The sequence below is a fragment of the Ursus maritimus genome, unplaced genomic scaffold, assembly GCF_017311325.1.
Source record: "Ursus maritimus isolate PB19 unplaced genomic scaffold, ASM1731132v1 scaffold_11, whole genome shotgun sequence".
In the NCBI taxonomy this organism is placed as follows: Eukaryota; Metazoa; Chordata; class Mammalia; order Carnivora; family Ursidae; genus Ursus; species Ursus maritimus.
The window spans coordinates 3,740,734-3,760,091 of NW_024423453.1; the positions used below are offsets into that span (position 1 = coordinate 3,740,734).

General features: G+C 43.5%; 1 protein-coding gene and 1 long non-coding RNA gene across 6 annotated transcripts in view; one reads left to right on the forward strand and one right to left on the reverse strand.

The window, feature by feature from the left end:
- Positions 1 to 708: 708 nt before the first annotated feature.
- SGMS2 (sphingomyelin synthase 2) overlaps positions 709 to 19,358 on the forward strand; it is a 79,712-nt gene continuing 61,062 nt past the window's right edge. The window contains exon 1 of one of the 4 annotated variants that reach the window (XM_040626214.1): positions 709 to 1,250. The gene's annotated coding sequence lies outside the window, so the exon portion shown is untranslated. Of the gene's footprint in view, positions 1,251 to 1,424; positions 1,665 to 12,578; positions 13,127 to 19,358 lie in introns of those variants that run through there. The other 3 variants (XM_040626212.1, XM_040626213.1, XM_040626211.1) reach the window with 3 other exon arrangements.
- Positions 6,133 to 14,940, reverse strand: LOC121101846. 2 transcript variants are annotated; one of them, XR_005833853.1, is made up of 4 exons: positions 13,115 to 14,940; positions 12,354 to 12,551; positions 6,758 to 6,895; positions 6,133 to 6,593 (listed from the first exon to the last, which is right to left on the reverse strand). It is a non-coding gene; the product is annotated as an uncharacterized LOC121101846 (long non-coding RNA). The 2 variants fall into 2 exon arrangements; XR_005833852.1 differs by having other exon boundaries at positions 6,133 to 6,895.

The window sequence follows — 19,358 nt, forward strand, 5'->3', positions numbered from 1 at the left end:
CTGAGCTGAAACCAAGAGTTAGAAGCTCAACAGACTGAGCCACCCAGGTGCCCCTTACCTTTCTGTAGCTTTAAATGAGTGCATTTTCCACAACAGTGATGCTGAACCTTTGATTTGTTTCAGGAGCATTTTCATTTGGGGGAAACTTCTGTAGTGGCCTCTCAGTGGTGTGTTTTGCGGCTGCCCTCCATATTTTTTTTTTGTTACAATAGTTTTTAATTACCACAGATAAATGATTGTTTACCTACACGCTTTCTGCAATAGGCACCTAGAGATGCCACTGGATTATTTTTGTTTATTATATGGAATCACCCATAAGCCAGTGCAAATTCTAAACATCATTACCCTGTCCAGAAGTAGAAATGAACATAAAACATTTGTCATTTAAATTCAATAAAGTTTTGGCCACATTCTAATTCATCCCAGTTAGAATCTGAGACTGCCATTGTTTACTTTGAAAACTGCCCAGCAGGTGTATGAATAGCAACTCCAAGAAACAGAGAGCCTTGACCATTTTTTTAGGAAGGCAACACCCTTCTAAAAACATAACTGCTGAGCTCATCAAAGAAACCACACGCCCCAGCGCCTTGTGCTCCAAAAGCCGCGGAAGAGCACAATGTTCGCTGGAGCAAAGAACTAGTCATTAACTGTTTATTTTGGTTACGGTCGCTTGTCCTTAAAGAGAAGCAAAACAATTAACAGGACGAATGACATGGTAGTTAGTCACCGAAGGGGAAGTATTATTAGCCTCATTAACTTGGAGCACCCTTCCGGCTCACACCTAGAGTTACCACCGAGCGGACCTGTGACTACCCCTGCCAGGCAACCTTGTGAGGTTTGGAAACCCACCTCTTGGACCTAGGCCTGGGCTACACCCTTTGAATAACCGCGGGTGTCCCCAAGCCCACTCACACCGACGTCAAGAAGCAGTTTCTGAATCAGCCACGGTATGGGGTGGGGGATCCCTTCCCGGCCCCATCCTTAAAAGTTGCCGGGAGTGGCACCCAGGGAACTTTCCCAGATTGAGCTCCGTCACCGCTCCGGGAGGTCTGCTCCGGGCCTCAGGCTTTCCGCCGGGAGCCAATCGGCCCAGCCTGCCAAGCCCCTCCTTCCCTGCACCTTTAATGGCTGAGAGAGGGGAGGGTCGGCTGGGATTTTCTTCTTAAGAAGTCGCACCGGTTTGTCGAGCTCGGCTCTGCGCCTGGACAGCCACAGCAGCCGGAGCGGGCGCTGCCGCCACCCGGCCGCGGGTGAGTCACTGTTTGGAAATGGAGTGGGCGGGCGAGGGTGTGAGAGAATGAATGATGTCAGGAGCGCGCAGGGCGGCGGGGGGGAGAGCGGGCCGCGGGGCCGCGGTAAACAGCGAGCGCCGCGCCGCGGGCCGAGCGGGCGGGGACACCCCGCCCTCGGCGCGCACTGAGCCGTCCTCGGCCGCCGAGCCGGGCCCGTGCTGCAGCGCCGCCGGCAGTGGCCTCGGGGGGCGGCGGCCGCGGGAGGGACCCGGAGAGCGGCTTCCCTGGCGGGGCCGCGGCGAGACCCCGAGCAAACTTTCTAGCGGCTGCGGCCCGGGGGTGGCTGCGGCAGCGGGCTCCGTCCCCGAGCCGGTCCCCGCCCGGGAGCTGGTGCCTTCGGCTGGGAGCATCGGGAGCCCCAGCTGAGAGCGGGTAAGGAGCGCCCGGAGGGGCCGGGGAGGAGATGGGGCTGAGAAGCCGCGCGTCGGGCGCAGCGCGGGGAGGGGAAGGTGGATGGCGAGCGCGGACGTGGCTCTAATTCGGCCCCCGCGCGCCCCGCCCCAGGGCATCCTTCGTTGGTGTTGCCTGGTAGGGGGGTGGACGTGTGGCTGAGTCTCCTTGCTCTGAGCTTTCGTCTCATTCATTTGCAACCATTTCGGGGAGCTCGGTCCTGGCGTTGAACGGACACAGATTAAACCATACCTTGTCCAGAGCCACTCCGGAGGGCAGGACTGAAGTTCAGGAGGTGGAGGGACTGCCTTTTTCTCCTCTGGGAACCACTTACTGACGATGTGTGAACAGCAGTAGTCCAGCCCTGGGCTGCCCACCCGGGAAACCTTTCAACGTTTGGCATTCCCGAGCCGCTCTGCTTAAGGAAAGGGAGGATTGATTTCTCCGCGCGAATGGGTGGGAATGGACCTGTCTGCCTCTCCGAGATACGGATAATCCTCAATAACCCGCGGCCACCTCTTGAAACAACTCAAATGTTCTGTAATCTTTTATTTCTCTTTTCTATCTTTGCCATTCTTCTGTTTCATCTCGTCTGTTCTGATATGACCTCAAAACGTTTTGACGTGTATGCTAAATTTCGAGGAGATTCAACTGTTTAGTGACTCTAGGTTAGGCGTGGATTTTGAATTTAAACTTAACTTTGCAAATCCTTGGTGTCACTCGTAGTCTCATATATTAACGGTGGGTTGTCAGTCACACGAAACACTGACTCAGTAAAATGGGACTGTAACTACAGATGATAGTAATGAGGGTTTTAGAGCAAGAAAGACCTATCATAATGTCTGGCACAAAGTAGACCCCAACCAATTGCAACTGTTTATGTATAAATCATGGTGTGTTCCAGAGCTGGCATGGGTGATACCCAATTAATTTTCCTGCTTATAAACTTGGTGGGCTGAGGTTTCGCGTGGGAAATCCTGTGGCAAGTTCTTGGTTCTTCACGAAATTAAACGTTTCATGGTGGACACGTGAAAGGGTTTTCAGTGGAACCGTTTAAATAGATTCAGAGCAACTGGGCAAGTGGCAAACCTGGGATTTGGAGGAAGAGTGGACGGGCAGACAACTTTTAACCCCCCCCCCCCCCCCGAAATAAGCAGTGCAGAATTTCCTTTTTATAGTCCTTTCCTTGGTTTGTCGCTAGTCTTACCTCACAGTACCCTTCGGTTGAAGTGTTGTTTTACGAGTTAATATTTAATTTGGTTTCTTTAGTTTTCATTTTTAAGTAAAGCGGGTTGACTTAGGAACCTGAGGGGAAACACTGGACACCATTGGGTTGCTGCCTCCTGGCCTCAGTTTCTCTTCTCCTGGGATCATATAAAAGCCCGAGGAAATATTTGGAAGGATAGGAAGTATTTGCTCGGGTATTATTGAAAACATTTGCTCTTAACCATATCTACAACAGCGTTTAGGGTCAAAGGTCACAGGGAATTTTTCATACCACATGATGTGGAAAGGTCTTGGGCTTTGGAATCCAGGAGACCTGAGGCTATCTGGGTGGTAACTTACTTGCTGTATAAACGCTTGGATTTGGGAGGGACTTTAAGCAAAATACAGGGCAAAATAGAAATAATCTTGCCTCTATTAAAATAGACAGTGGAATACAGATGGGAACTTTTTCTTCTTTAAAGAAGTGATACTTTGAAGTGAATTTTTTTGGGGGGGGAGGTGGTGGCAATTACTGAGAATTCTACAGTTTTGCGCTACAGTAGCCTACCCACCTTTCCCTAGTTCTCTTATGGAGGAGTTGAAGCCTCTAACCTGAACTATCAGACATTTATTCACTTCATTGCGTTATTAAACATTTAGTGAGCAGCTGCTATATTCTAGCCACTGTGCTAGGTCCTAGTGACACTAACTTGAAGGAGATTTTGTAACTGTCCTTGAAGCTTACAGTCCAGTAAAGAGCGCCCCTTGCCTTTGATCATGGAGGGGGGGGGGAGGGAGCCAAAAATGAGGAGAGGATGGGGAATTGGGAGGAAAGCAGAAGTGAGTAGGCTCCCATAGGCTGCCTCCCACTGGTAATGCAAGATCCAGTGGCATTACAATGAGTCCTGAATTGGGACTCATAAATCCTTACGGGGATGAACAATGCAAATATGCTTTGCTATGCCCAATAAAAATATTAGAGACAAGTTAGGCCATTAAGTTAAGATAATTTTAAATGAACCCCAGAGCAAACTTGTTTAAATGAAATCTGAAGGGTAAATTCAGCTAAACCAAGATTTATTTACTGTGAGCAAAGCACTATGGTAGATTTTTAAGAAGATAATCACTGTGTGAGAAAATTCCAATTTGTTAAATTTTCCCTGTATATTAAGTAGTATATCACTTATGGAAGTTTAAAAGTACAGATTAAACAAACCAGCAGTCACCCAGAAAATCACTTAATGTTATATTCTCAAATTCTTTTTCACCCCTGTGAGGACATATTACACAAAGAGCTAACGTGTGTTGAGAACACTGATTGAGAGAAATTAAATAACTCTCCTGAGGTTGCACCTGCTAGAGACTCATCCTCTGCAAAATCGAGCTTGTTCCCTACATACATGTTTTCTAACTTGCTTTTGTTCATCCAAAGATGGACATCTTTATTACTAAAATACTCTTATATAGCAGCTTTTATAGTTTTCTAATCTATGGCTGCATCCCAACTGAACCAATCGCCTATTTTGGGACAGTTAGTTTGTTTCCAATTCTACTATTTTAAGCAACTGTGCACTAAGTATCCTTCTAGCTGTATCTATGTATATATCCATGATGATTTTGGTCATTCTGCATTTTAAAAAATGAATTATGTTTAACGTAGCTGCCTTTTTTCTTTTACCATATTAACTCGAAAACTTTCTCTTTAAAATTTAAGAGTTTTAATTTCTGTGTTCCTTTAGTATTTCCCAGAAGATTTCAGCAATAGGACCAACATTCTCTGTGGAGCTGCACAATAGGTCAGTAGCTCATTACGCAAGGGATTTATCTGATGAAAACAGAACACACAGGCTTTCTTAAAGAGGTATTTGGGCTTGTATTTTGTTACTAGCCATAAAGCTCAACTCTTGTGGGCAAATAGAGCAGAATGGAGCAGTGCTAATTTTGCTAGGTAGCTCTTTAAAAGAAATTCTACTTCTATAACTTGCCTTGTTAGTACCCAGAAAGACGAACAAGTTAAAAATTTCAGACATTGCATTTAGCAGATTTATCACTACACTGGGTGTAGCCCAAGCTCCATCACTTTTAAATAGGTCACCTTTTTAAAAATCTTATGCATTTGTTGTTTGATCTCTTGAAAAGCTTATCATTGGTAAAGCATTTTGGGGTTGATTTAATGAACGTGCAATAAATTTCCATTCGCTAATTTTCATTATAGGTATAAAGCATTTCTTCATTTAAGTATTCTCAAGTTTTATGATAATATCATACCCTCTTTGCTGCCCTGAGTCAGAATTTAAATTTTGCTTTGGGTTTATATTTCCATTTCCAGTGCTAGTCACTTTATCCTCACGGTTTTGATCAAGGATGTTGGATTATGAGTAGTGGTCAGTTTAACTTATTCATAGAGAAACTCAGATCAGTTCTATTTATTAATTTCTAATGACAACTTGTAATTTAAAGCAGAATGTAAAAAAACAGGTAATAGAATGAAAGTATAAAAAGGGGGCACCTGGGTGGCTCAGTCGGTTAAGTGTCTGCCTTTGGCTCAGGTCCTGATCCTGGGATCGAGCCCCGCATCAGGCTCCCTGCTTAGTGGAAACTGTTCTTCTCCCTGTCCCTCTGCCCCTCCCCCACTCCCCCACCCGTGCCCGTTCGTGCGCTCTCAAATAAATAAAATCTTTAAAAAGTGTAAAAAGGGTAAGCTGGTTGGTTTTCCCTGCTACCAAGCCCTAATTTGATGATTTGCTTACAATTTAAGATTCAGCTCTATAATTTTGTGTGTTAGTTTGATCATGTCACTTAAAATTTTCAAACCACACTTGGCGCATTCTTAGATTTTTTTTTGTTTAAGGAGCATTAAGTGGATTGAGTGTTGTATATGTACATCTTTTCTTTCAATGTATCCCTCCGTACTATTAAAAAAAAGAGTAAAACCACGTATTAAAATTGTTCAAGAGGAGGGGATGAAAGGAAATGAAAGTAACACATTCAAAGCCAAAGTGTCAGAAAAGACTGCCAGTTACTAAAAGTCAAATCAGGTGAAAGACTGTGGAAGGGCCCCTTCAGGTAAATGTCACTACTCTGCCTGGTAGTGCCTGTGCTGAGGTTCATTCATCGTGATACATTTCAACTGTGGGAAGACAGATGCCCAGTTGTCAGGGCTAGCCTCAGGCAGAATTGAGAGGCGCTGAGATGCCCACCTTCGGGCATCCTCGACTCTTAAGTTTACCTGGCAGTACTTGCTTCACCTAGAAAGGCTCGATGAGTATCCCAATAAAGGCAAATTGCTCTCCAACTGAAACCGTGAAACTGGAGGGATCATATTTATGGAGAATTGCGGGATGCATGTCAACCCCTGGAATTTAATTACCTCTTTTTATTAAGATGATTAGAAATGCAAAATCCGTGATAAGAATTAAACTCTTGAAAAGCTTTTCCACAAATGGGAAGCAACTGAAGGGAGGAGGAGCCCTAGACGTGGAGAGAGCATTGCAGAAACAAGGATGGGAACGTCCTCTGGGTTCTCCCTAATCCTGAGGCCTGCTGGGAATTGGCTCCTCCTCTTGGTACTGGGGTCCTGAGCGATCCTGGAGGGGCTGGCCGGGCAGGGGTGCAAACGTATGTCAGAGGCCTCCTTGGCCTGTTCCGCTGATGAGACTCATCCTGGGAAGGCACCCCTTAACACACATGCTGCTGGACACTCCACTGGAAGGGGTTAAAAATTACTTTCAGTAGGTAATCTGATCTAACATCTAGAGAAAACGTGAAGGAATGAGTTTTCATTTAGGGGTAGGGAAGTGGGTCAAAGAAAGAATACGTGGTTTTGGATCATGGACCACTTAGCTCATGGAGGTGCCCTGGAGGCAAACCTTTAGATGGCAGTCCGTCTCCAAGGAGAAGACGAGTTCTCTCAGGAAAATACTTGCAGCCGTAGTTGCACGTGAAGCCAAGCCTTTGAAACAGAGCTGACCCTTCAGGCTTCATCACAGCCAGAAGCTGGACCGAATCTGGTAAAGTAATAATGGTTAAATAAGGGGAGAGGCTCTGAGATAGCGTTTTTAAATCCGCATTAGAACTTCTCTTCATCTTCGGACTGACCTGCAAAATAGCAACTGTGCGCTCCCCACTGTGGAGGTGGGGAAACCATTTTTAGAAAGGTTAACGTACTCGAGGCTGCAGAGCTGTAGGAAGTAGAGCAAGGGTTTTGAAGGGAGGGCCAGCTGATTCTGGTGCCCCCACTGCCCGACGTCCCCCAAGGCTTTCTGTAATCTTTCCACTCGCTCTGGAGATATGGTGGTTTGGGGGCGGGGTAATATATTTTAATATGCGATTGTATGTTTACCATGCAATGCTTATCTGGTCTGTGCTGATTCAAGGTCATGAAGGAATGCCAGAGAGATGAACACACACAGGCTTAGGCCCACCTGGACAAATGCAAATCTCAGAAAACAGGAGCAGCTGTGTGAAACACATGGTCTCAGGGCCTGCTAAAGAAAGACCCACTCATCCAGGAGGACAGTGGGGTGTTGTGAGTCCCAACACCACTGCTCACCACTAGATGACCTTGGGCAGCTTCCTCAGATGAACCTCCATTTCCTGGCTGTAAAAGGGGAATAAAATATTTATTTCATAAGGTGACCTTATGACGTATGAAATTTTGTGAGTAAAACACTGAGGGTAATGCTTGGTTGATATAAATACTCAGTGGCTTAGCGTTCATTGTTTTTATTTTTGCATACAAACTGCATCTCTAACTTTTAAAGACAAAGTGTTCAATCCTATTACCTCAATCAAAGTATCTCTCATTATTTCTTTTGTAACAGAACAGCCGCTTGACACATCATGCCTGTTGCTGGTAGGGTCTGAAGGTCTGGGTCCTGTCGGTCAAGGGGGTTAAGGTAAAATCATGGAAGTTGTTTGTACACTGCCATTGAATTCGAGAACTTTGATAAGAAGTATATCACATCAGCTGTGAGTGCAGAAAAGCTTTCAAAGCGGCAGTCGCAATATGCCAGGCCTAGATGCCGGGAGCACTCACGTAGCACAAGTGCCACTGAGCCTCGCAGAGCTCAGCCTTCCGAGGAGCGTTGTACCATGAGCACCACTGTCCCAGAAAGTGCCCGGGGCCGTTAAGAATCACAGACCCCACTGTCCTCCCCGATGCTGTGAGTCTTTCTTTAGGAGGCCCTGAGACAGTGTATTTCACACAGCTGCTTCTGTTTTCTGAGATTTGCATTTGTTCTGCAAGTTGTTTAACGTCCAGTTATGACCCCCCCCCAGTAGCTACCAAACTTTAATAGCAACAGAGGGCATTGTTTTTGTTAAATATATATGTGTGTGTGTGTGTGTGTGTGTGTGTGTGTGTTTATGTGTATGATATATCCTCTATGATGGATTGGTACGTGCCGAGAAGTACACTCCCTTGAAATATAGTTTGATTGGCAAGTTAAAAGCAGCAGGCAGGAACATTTAAAATTGTATTTACCAAATACTGAAAGCACTCACTATTTGTCAGGATTTCTTCTGAGCGCTTAGACCTTATTTATTTACATCTGCCCCAAACACTCTGAGGTGCATATTATTATCCCCATTTAAGGCTCCCCATTTGAGACAGAAATGTTAAGTCACCTGCCTAAGGTCACACAGCTAGTGTGAGGCAGAATCAGGTTTTGAAAGCAGACAGTTTGGCTGCAGAGTTGAACCACCACACTGTTGATTATAGAATCTAGCATGTATGTCATAACGTGGGTCCCCGTTGTGTCCTTACATGTACAGTTTTATCAAAGGAAATATCACACCTGTCTAAACATGCCATCAAATCCCTGTGATTTACCATATGGAGGGTTAAAATAGGTCCTATATTTCACTATCAGGATTGAAAGATAGCAATGCTTAAATTTCAATATGGTATGTCAAACATCTTTTTAAAAGATTTTATTTGAGAGAGCGAGAGAGCATGAGTGGGACAAGGGGCAGAGAGAGAGGGAGAAGCAGACTCTCTGCTGAGCACGGAGCCCCATGCGGGGCTCAATCCCAGGACGACAGGCAGACGCTTAACCAACTGAGCCACCCAGGTGCCCCTCAAACGTTTTTCTCTAAAAGTTTCTGAGTGTTCAGTCAGGCTTGGTGTTGCGTCTGGGAAAGAAGTATATTCTTCCATCCCCCTGATTAGTGCATCAGCTCAGCAAGAAGATCTGCAGTCTTATGCCTGCTACTCTAATGATATTTATTCTTTAAGTTTTAGGGCTTTCACCTATTATAGTTGAAAGAGCAGCTTGTACATGTGAGGTTTCATTGACTGTTTTCTAATTAGTATTGGAGATGGTGGTAGGCAGAGTAATGGCCCCCCCAAAGGTTTCACATCCTAGAAACCGTATCCAGAAACTGTATCCCTTATGTTATATGGCAAGAGGGAATTAAGGTTGCTGATCAGCTGACGTTACCATGTGGAGATTAGATGGTTGGTCCCAGTGGAAAAGAGAAGCCCAAGAGTCAGAACCAGAGAGAACTAATAGAGCTTCGAGTTTAAAAAACTCAAAGACCGTTGCTGGCTTTGAAGCTGGTAGGGGGCCACGAGCCAAGGCGTGTATGATTTCTAGAAGCTGGAAAAGGCTGGGAACTAGAGGCTCCGGAAAGGAATGCAGCCCTGCTGACACTTGGATTCTAGCCCAGTGCAACCCATTTTGTACTTCTGACCTCCAGAAGTTAAGAAAATAAACGTGTGTTGTTTAAACCACTGACTTTGTGGTAACCTGTTACAGCAGCAAAGGGAAACTAATAGAGTTACCAGAACAATCTGCATTGGGTTCTGCTCCTTAGGTCAGCCCCGGGAAAGCTGCTTAATCTCATGATTTCTTGTTATGGGTACATCAAGTGTAGCAAGTGTTTACGTTTGGAGGGCTGTCCTAGTTTACATGCAGATTAACCCCTTTGGGGTAGAGGGAGTTAACTTGATATTCTATATTTTTACCCCTAGCAAATGTTTAAAATGCCAGCACCAAGGTTTCAACAAAAAAAGTCTATGGGTTTTGGAGTAAGTGGCGCCCCCTTAGGCCTTTCCCATCAGAGCTGCTGGACAGAAATGTGACTGCACCCCACGGAGTGGTCGTCACCACCCTGCATTGATTTGGGGGTGAGATGATAGTCTAAATGTAGTGGAGCTGATCACTTGAGTTTTGACTCCAGGTTCCCTTTAATTTTTTAAAATTTGCTCTTTGCTTATCTAGCAATGTTAGTATGCATTCTCTGAGAGCAAGGATATGTCTATGCAAGGACTTCCCAAACTATAACGAATTAAATAAAAGATGGTATTGTTCATTGAATCATCTATAATAAATATCCAGAGGGTTATAGGCCCCCCAGGTAGGTGATATCTTGGACTCAAAGCATCAATTATTGATATTAAAAATTAAAAATAACAATTTTAATGGATGGGGTTTTCTTTTTTTTTTTAAGGAATCCTCCAGTAACTAATCTTACATTGTGATTTGGAGACAACTTCCATTAATTAAGGGTCTCTCCTTTGTACAATGTAGAAATAGCAGCAGTGTAAGGAATAAAATCTTGGGAATTTTCCCATATAAAAAATGAAATAAGGGCTAATGTAAGAGTTTTAAAAATAATTTTAAAGAAATATGGGTGGAAAATTAGCTGGATGGCATAAATATATAAATGGCAGTTTCTGGGGGGAAGAGACTGCCTTGTATAGAAATATTTTAAAAATTGGAAACTCCTAAAACCACAGAGATAGGACGTTTTCATATTTGCATTTCCTTTAAATATACCTTTTCTAGATTTGGAGTCACTTTGTTAGTTTAGGGGGGAAATTATAGATGTATAAAAAAAAGTAGGATTGATTTCCTCTTATAAATGTGAAGGTTTGGAAAAAACTCAAAACGATATGGAGGAAAGAAAGTTTTGGCCTGTGTTCTAAAATGCTTTGGGAGGAGATTTTTCTAGGCCTCACTCCTCTCATCTAGGAACTTCCTGGGCCTTGGCTTTGGGGGTGCAGGGTTCCTATATGACTCTTGACTCATTTGCTTGTACTTTATCCTAAACAAGTAATTCTCAGTGAATAGTTGGCTTTTCCCTGCCAGTATCTCCATAGCAGAATGAGGACGTCTAGGTTATGTGAGAGCCTAGTAACCTTCGCTCGTACCAGAAGGTATGGATCCCATCTCCTAGCCATCATTGATAAGTTAATAGACTGATGTTTTCTGTTGCATCTTTCGTTAGTATGAATCAGCTCCTGAGCTTCTCTCTCCTGGGTGAACTGATCAAAGAGTTTCTGGGCAAAGACCAGACCTGGGACCACTGTGCTGCCCCCCCCACCCCCCCAGCAGGTAACCATCCACTAAGAACCCAGGGTTATCCAATGCAAATATGCGTGAGCCACACACGATAGTCACATACGTGATTTGAATTTTCCGACAGCCTCATTTTTTTTACAAGAAGTTAAAAGGTGTAATTAATTTTAAGAACATTTTAATTCAATATATTGAAATGTTATATTTCATATTATCAATTATGATCAGTCTAAAAATTCTTGACGTGTTTATACATTTTTTTTCCTAAATCTTTGAAATCCGGCATGTATCCTGTCCTCACACCGCATCTCTACGTGGATTGGCCACATCCTGAGTGCTTAGTAGCCACGTGTGGCTGGCAGCTACTCTGCTGTGTAGCTCTGACCAGCTCTGTCCTCAAGCAGCAATCCCCTCTGTGAATCTGGAGAGAATTCTTTAAGAGTTGCCATCCAGCGATTCTGTTGTGTTGTATAAATACTGAATGATGTCATGGAGTCACCTTGGTGAGCACCAGGGAAATCTGGTTCTGGTGCCTTTTACTAGAAAGAGTGAACAGGCTGAATGGTACCGTGGAACATGTCTCTAAGGTTATCTGTGACGTAAATGTGTGAATTTCGACCTCAGGAGGGGTGCCTGGGCCTATCAAAGAATTATTTAGATAATTAAGCCCATGCGTGCAGAAAAGATGACTGTGATACCATGGGATGTGTGTGTCGTCTGGCCTGGCCTCAGCCCCCGTGCTGAACGTCTCTCACCTCACTGTCCGACCTGTTTATCTGCCACCGTCTTTATCCTGTCCTCACCCTGTTTGTATGCATAATGCTGCTCACCAGTTATGCCCTTGCTCAGTTGCTTATTGTAACAATTTGAGAAGCAAGCCTCCTGTAAAACCTAGATGACAGAAATCATTACTTGATATCAAATATCCATCTGCCAGGAACTCTTAAGATGAGAATATAAGAAGGCCCAGGCACGGTGTGAGAGGGAGAGAAGGGAGAGGAGGAAGGAAGGGAAGAGTGCAGTTCTGTGTGGGAAAATAACTAAAAGCAAAGGGTTTCATAGCAAAAAAATCCCCAGCTACTGGGCAAGCCACTACAGTCACGAAAGTCTCAAGATAGGTTGCTTTGGGTTTCATTAATGTATTGACTGATTCAAATACCTCCACGACACAGACGGTTGAGACATACTCCCAAGCCCTCTTCAGTTCCTTCTGAAATTAATAACATCCAACACAACGTTTGGAGCACTTGCTACGTGCTGCACTTTATTCTTGATTCCAGGGATTCCGTGAACAGGAGTCAAGGTTTCTACCCTCATGCAGATTGTTGGAGTTTATGTGTTGAGAGAAGAAAAGATGCTGCAAAGAGAGGTTGAGCAATGTAAGCAAGTAAGACCACTACATAAACAAGGTGAAGTTCAGAGTTGGACCCGTTCTTCGAAGGCAGCACGGTCACCTGGTGGAGAGTGACTGGGAAAGCCTGCGCCCGTGCAGTAAGGAGAGAGGTTTGTTAGAAGCAGCGGGGCTTGCACCGAGGTGTAAGGGATGAGAGGGAAGGATGCGTGCCGCAGCCCGGGGAGGAGAGTGCTTGGTCACACAAGGAGTGGGAGGGAGAAGTGGCGAGGCCCGCGGGGTCAGGCGGGGTGGGGCTTGCAGACTTTGTAAGGAGGATGAACCTTCTTGCCAGTGCAGTGAGAAGGTGTCCCCAAGTGGTCTAAGAAGAAGCGGGCGTGATCCGATTTACATTTGTGACAGCTCTGGCTGCTGGGCAAAGAAGGACGGAGAAGTGGCCAAGAGTAGAAGCGGGATAAGTTGAAGCTACTGCCTGGGCAGGGATGCGGCCAGCAATAAGGGGGCGAAGTTGCAGAGGGAGAGCCCTGGATGGATTGGAGAGGGATGGAGGTAGGATGGACAAGACTTACAATGAAGTTTGGGTGAGTGATCCGAGAGAGTAGGAGAAGTCCAGCAGGACTTCCAGATGGGCGGTGCGTGCGAGGGTTGTAGGGAATAGAGTTCTGTTCTGGCCATCGGTTAGCTTGGGTTGCCTGTTAGTCCTTCCTCATGGAGACAGATGTCAGCCAGCAGTGACTGAGAGACCTCCATTCAAGGGTGAGGTCGGGGTGCGAGCTGTTTGGGGACTCTGCAGTCACCTAGAGAGATTTCACAGGCAGAGAAGAGAGACGGAGGTCAGGCTCCAAGCACTAACAGTTGAGAGATCAAGCAGGAGACCTTGGTGGAACAAATGAGACAGGAGGAGGACCAGAAGAGAGGGGTGTTCCAGATGCGGACAGAATCGGGTATCTCGAGCAGGATGGAGTAATCAGTTCTGTTGTAAGTTCTTGAGAAGTTGAGTAAGAGGAGAACACAGTATTCTCTGGGTTTACCAATATGGAGGATTCTTTCAGATGGTGATCTTGTTTTTTAAAGAAGTGATTGAAAGCACAAATGAATTGACCTCCAGCGTCTCCTGCAGGGAACTTTCCTCACTCTCTCCCTTTTCCACAGCATCCCTGCGGGCTAGGTGTTCTCTCTTTGTTTCGGAGTACTGAGGCCTTTCTCTGTTACTGGACTACCATATGTAACATGATTTTCTGGTGAAATTAGGTTCTTTCATACTGAGCTCCTTAACAGCAAAATTTATAGGTTTTTGTTTGTTTTGTTTTTTGTGTTTCTTAGCATGATGCAGACACTCAATATATGTTTTCTGACTCAGTGCATTGAGTGTTTTCTGAATCAACGTGTTTTTGCTTGTGTTATTTACCCCTGTGTTGTGGCAGGCAGAGGCCAATGAAGAGCACAGGTTTTTAGATTCTCAGTCTGCTGTCCTCTGCCTTCCACGGCCATGATCTCGCTGGGCTGAGATTAGCTTTTGCCCAGGGTTGCCACCCCCCTCATCTATCCCTCTGCTCCTCCCCGCACACCGCCTGCCAGTGGCTGCTTTGGAAGGCTTCCTTAGCTCTGGTCTTCCCTCTGGTCCTCTCTTCTTAGCCCTTTCCCTCATACCTTGTACCTTCTTGGGAGCCACATGCAAACACCTGGGCAATCACTTCCCTATTTCAGAAACTGCATCTCTTCCCCACCTTCAAATTCTTTGGATGCAGTCATCTGCAATTACTCCATACAATTTACCACTTTCACCCCATTGCATTCTTATGCATCTTAAAGGCCTCACAGCAACTGATTATAAATGCAACCTCAAAAGGGTTCTTTTTAGCAATTTTTTTCTTTCCTTTTTTTTTTCTTTTTTTTTGTGGGGGGGGTGGTTATTTTCCCACCAGGGCTGTGTGGAAAATTTTTTCTTCTACACTATTTCTATCACTTTGTTTTCCACTTCATTATCCTCCTGTTGCAACACCGCAATTATACTAGTTGCTGTGGAGATATTAAGTGCATTGCTAATAACAGAGGATTATTCCTTTAGGTGGAAGAGTAGAAGCAAGAGGAGAATATAAATCTTGTTTTTGTGCAAATGTTTCCTAGTAACAAAAATAACTAAATGGTACTGGAGACTGTGGTGCAGAAATGTCTATATGGGGTTGGCTTATGTTTTTAGAAAGGATGGCTTTCTTAATTAAAGAAAATATTAATTTAAGCTTCTGGTCCTCTTAGCGATTAATTCCCTAGTTTAATACTTTACTATTCATTCTCTAATTTATATTCTTTGTCTATTAGGATGTCTGATAATAGACCAAATTTTTTGTGGACTTCATCTTTTAAAATTTATTTCTTAAAACCTTTTTTTAAATTAAAAAAAAAACCTTTTTAAAAAACTTTACTAAAGGATACACATTTTAATATTGTTCATCTGATTTTTATTTCATGAAATCTTGCAGCTTTCCATAGACTTTTTTTTTTAAGATTTATTTATTTATTTGAGAGAGAGAGTGTTTGCAAGCATGGGGAGGGGCAGAAGGAGAGGGAGAGAGAAACTCAGCAGACTCCTCACTGAGCTCAGAGCCTGATATGGGGCTTCATCTGACGACCCTGAGATCATGACCTGAGCCAAAACCAAGAATTGGATTCTTAACCAACTGCACCACCCAGGGGCCCCTCCATGGACTTTATTGTAATTAAAGTGATCATGTGTCTCGGTTTGCCCAGGACAGCCCCAGTGTATAACTGTTGTCCTGGTGTAATTACTGGTAAGGCTATCTTGCACTCTCAGAACTGGCCTGGTTAGGATGTTGATTATATGGTCACCATAATTAAAGACCACATTTATTTTTAAATTTTTTTTTGTTTAAAGATTTATTTATTTGTGAGAGAGAAAGTGAGAGTGAGAACGCTCACACGTGCTCATGCGGGGGGAGGGGCAGAGAAGAGGAAGAGGGAGAGAATCCTCAGGCAGACTCCTTGCTGAGCAGGGAGCCTGACTCGGGGCTTGATCCCAGGACCCTGAGATCATGAACTGAGCAGAAACCAAGAGCCAGACACGTAACCGACTGAGCGACCCAGGTGCCCCTAAAGACTGCATTTAATAGAAAACTAAGGGAATGAAGTATTTTATATATTTTTGTTTTAATCCAGATAACATATATGTACATATTTTTAGATAGCTATAGATGGAAATACATATGTGGATTATATACACCCATGTGTATATAATATATACACACGTATATACATATAATATATATACATATATAATATATATACATACACACGCATACATATATGTATATATATTTTTCTTTTACTTCCTCCAACTAATGGTTTGGAAATTGCCAATGTCTTGATGCTATAGAAAGATACGTATATATTTATACACACATGTATAAACATATATATATATATATGCACACATGCACACACACATATATATGAATTTCTCATCTTCATGATTCCCTTATGTTATATTTTCACTAAAATTCATTTTACTGTAATAATGCCTGACCTGGCTCCTCCTAAATGGACAGGAGCTATATTCATGGATTAGTGTCCATATAGCTGTTCTGATTTGAAATGACTTCTCATATCTCATTTGATTTCCCTCTGTCCAATACAGATGCTCACCTGTTATTCACGTTAGATTTTTTCCCCTGCATGTGGTAGAATTGGGTGTATATCCTAGACTATTCCATTGTATTGTCTATTAGCAACTCAGTTATTGATATACCCAAAGGTAGGACAACAGCCACTAGAATAAGAAAAGAAAGGTCTTTTAAAATCTTGGATAACTTGAGGAGTAAAAAGTACCATTTTGATATTCAAACTTGCTTTTGAAAATATGTACATTCCTTCCCTAACTCATCCCCCTTAGTGTCAAGTTTATTATTGTAAAAACTCTGAAAGTCATATTAAAATTTTTATAAATGATGGAAGGTCCTTGGGGAAATCTCTGGGAGTTTATGTTCTGGGGCCAAGGGGATCTTGAAGTGGCTTAAAAAGAAAGTGTTAGTGAATTGCTCTCAGGGTTAATCTCTAGAGAAGGGTGCGGGCACATCCTTCGGTATGTCGGGGGAATACAAGTCGGTTGAAGGAGGGGGTGCTTGGCAAGAAGCAGAGAGCGCCATTTTGTGCCAGGCTGTGTGTGTGTTGTAAACAGACAGACATGGTCCCTTCCCTCTTGGAACCTACCACCTCGTGTGGGAGCCATCCAATTAAAACAAGGAAACAAGTATATAATCAGCAATTATGAAAGTGAATCAGTAGTGCCTAGAGAGAACAAGAGGGGAGACCTTCTCTAGGTCAGGAAACACCCCTTGAGGAAAGAACATTCAAGTTGAGAAGCAAAGGTGGAGAAGATGATGGCCGTTTGTAGTTGTTAGTGGGAGCAAACAACCTATGTTGCTGTATCGAGGTGCGACTCAGGTTAAATAACTTGTTCTGGATCATTTAGTCAATTAGTAGCAAATAAGGTGCCCTCTGTCAGTGTTTCTCAACCTTTTTTTTTCTTTTCCATTATTGCCTTTTTTAGATAGCTTTTTCTTAACTATTCCCTTCCCCCTGTGAAATCTTAATGCCCTTTGAAGGATCCCAAACCATTTCCTCCACCCGTATAGCACCAATTTTCACCAGTGAGGATGCACACTCTATCAGTTATTGTCTGTGGGGTTCATTTTAGAGAAGTCAGAAATAGGCTTTTATTGAGTTAACGTAGTATCCTTGGATCTCCAACTGGATTTGAAGTGTCTTGAGGCAGAGACAGTCTCTAGTAGGGACACAGTGATAATGGGTGCCACTTACTGTGACACTTTTTTTTTTTTATTTAATCTTCCATGAGGTTGGGAAGGGTGAAATAAAAGCATCTGAAGTAGAGTATGAAAAACCCTAAGTGGTCTAGTTCATCCACTTTTATATTTAGGTGAAGAAGCAAAGATTACTAGGAAGGCTGGGGCTACTCAGTCTCTTTAATCCACTTTGACTCCATTTCCAGGACACTCTTGGTCAGGAGCAGATTCAGGAAGGTGGTGACCGTCAGGAGCAGTCCAGGTTTTATTGTGCAGCCTGAAGATTTGCACGTGCACAAAGTTGCAATCCCACCTAAGGAGATTAAGTTGGCGGATTCTTCCAGTACTTTTCTAAAACATGGTGAAGATCATGAAACGGTGTGGCATAGAGGATGAAAAGGGATATCTGATGAGTGATTGCTTCTGTGTTTCCAAGGCAGCATATCTGTCTAAAAGGCAGCCCGACAGGAACTTAGGAGAAAAGTGAACTAAAGATATAAGATACTAGTAAGCTTTTGAAGAGAAGGAAATTAAGGGGGTGATGAACTGTTCTTTACCACTCCGATTCTTTTGTCGTTAAGGTTGGGATGATGCATGTCTAAGAGACGTGGGTTTATCGAGGATGATTCCTATGATATATGAGGTTGGGAGAAATGCAGGGAATATACTGAAATTAGGTGATGGAACCTCTAGTTTGGCTCTTTCTCTGTATCCATCTCTGTGTGTTCATGTATGTGAGAGAGAGAAATTTAGATCAAGCTCATTCCAGTTATCTGGCCAATAGTCATGAAAACTGGAGAAAGGTATACCTGTCTTAATGACCAGTTTTGTAATTTCCTACTGTGCCTCAGTGAATTTTGGAGGCTCAGTGGACGACACAAAGTTCTAAATTTTGCAATGATTACTTCCTTTTACTGTATCTTCATCTACCAGCAGTCACATACAGATCTTAATCTTTTTTTTCAAGATCTCTATTCAGTGGTGTAATCCAAGTCTACTTCCCCCCCCCACCCTTCCTTCCTTCCTTCCTTCCTTCCTTCCTTCCTTCCTTCCTTCCTTCCTTCCTTCCTTCCTTCGAGAGTGCAAGCATGAGTGGGGGAGGGGGTGCATAGGGGCAGAGGGAGAAGTGGACTCCCCACTCAGCAGAGAGCCCGACATGGGGCTGGATCCCAGCACCCTGAAATCAGGACCAGCCGAAGGCAAATGCTAAACAACTGAGCCACCCAGGTGCCCCCAACCCTTTCTAATCTTGCTTTTTAGTTGTTTTGTTTACCTTCTTGACAAGTCCATCACCTTTAGTAGGTGAACAAGAAGCAGGAAAATTATGAAATTACAGCCAGATGGATGTAATTTATAAGATCTTTCTAAAGGGTGAAGTGGAAAAAAATAAAAAGTAAAGGTAATGTATGGTATCAGTCCGTAAACCTCACTTCTGTTCTTTTTGCCCCATTTGCACAGGCAGTGGAGCCCTGGCCCTACTCAGCCATCATTCAGAAAATGAAGCTGAATTGTTGTTTTAAATGATGTCTTTGCACCATGCTTCTGACATGCTGTTTGTGAAACAATCAGGGTTGGATACATACTTTTTTATACAAGTAATTAATTACCTATTTTTGAATTCTAAGAATCCTTTGATTCCTTCCAACATGAAACACACAAAAAAAGGAAATGCTGATAAAATGCCTTTTTAAATCATTTGTCCTCAAAAACATTTTAATTCATTCAAATGAGATTTGATTATCTTCTACAAAGAATTTGGATTGAGTCTTTAAACCCAGCCAGAACTTAACAAATATAGCTATCTGATAAGCCACCTTTATTATTATTTGTTTATAAACCATATGTGTTACTAATAGTTTCTAAATATTATGTCTGGAAACGGAAGTAGTGGAAGTAATGTGGTGTCAGCTGTGAATTGCCATGGACGCAGTTGTCAATGAGAAGAGGAATACACTGAGGGTGTGTCAGCTACAGGACGCTGGAAACGGAAGTACGA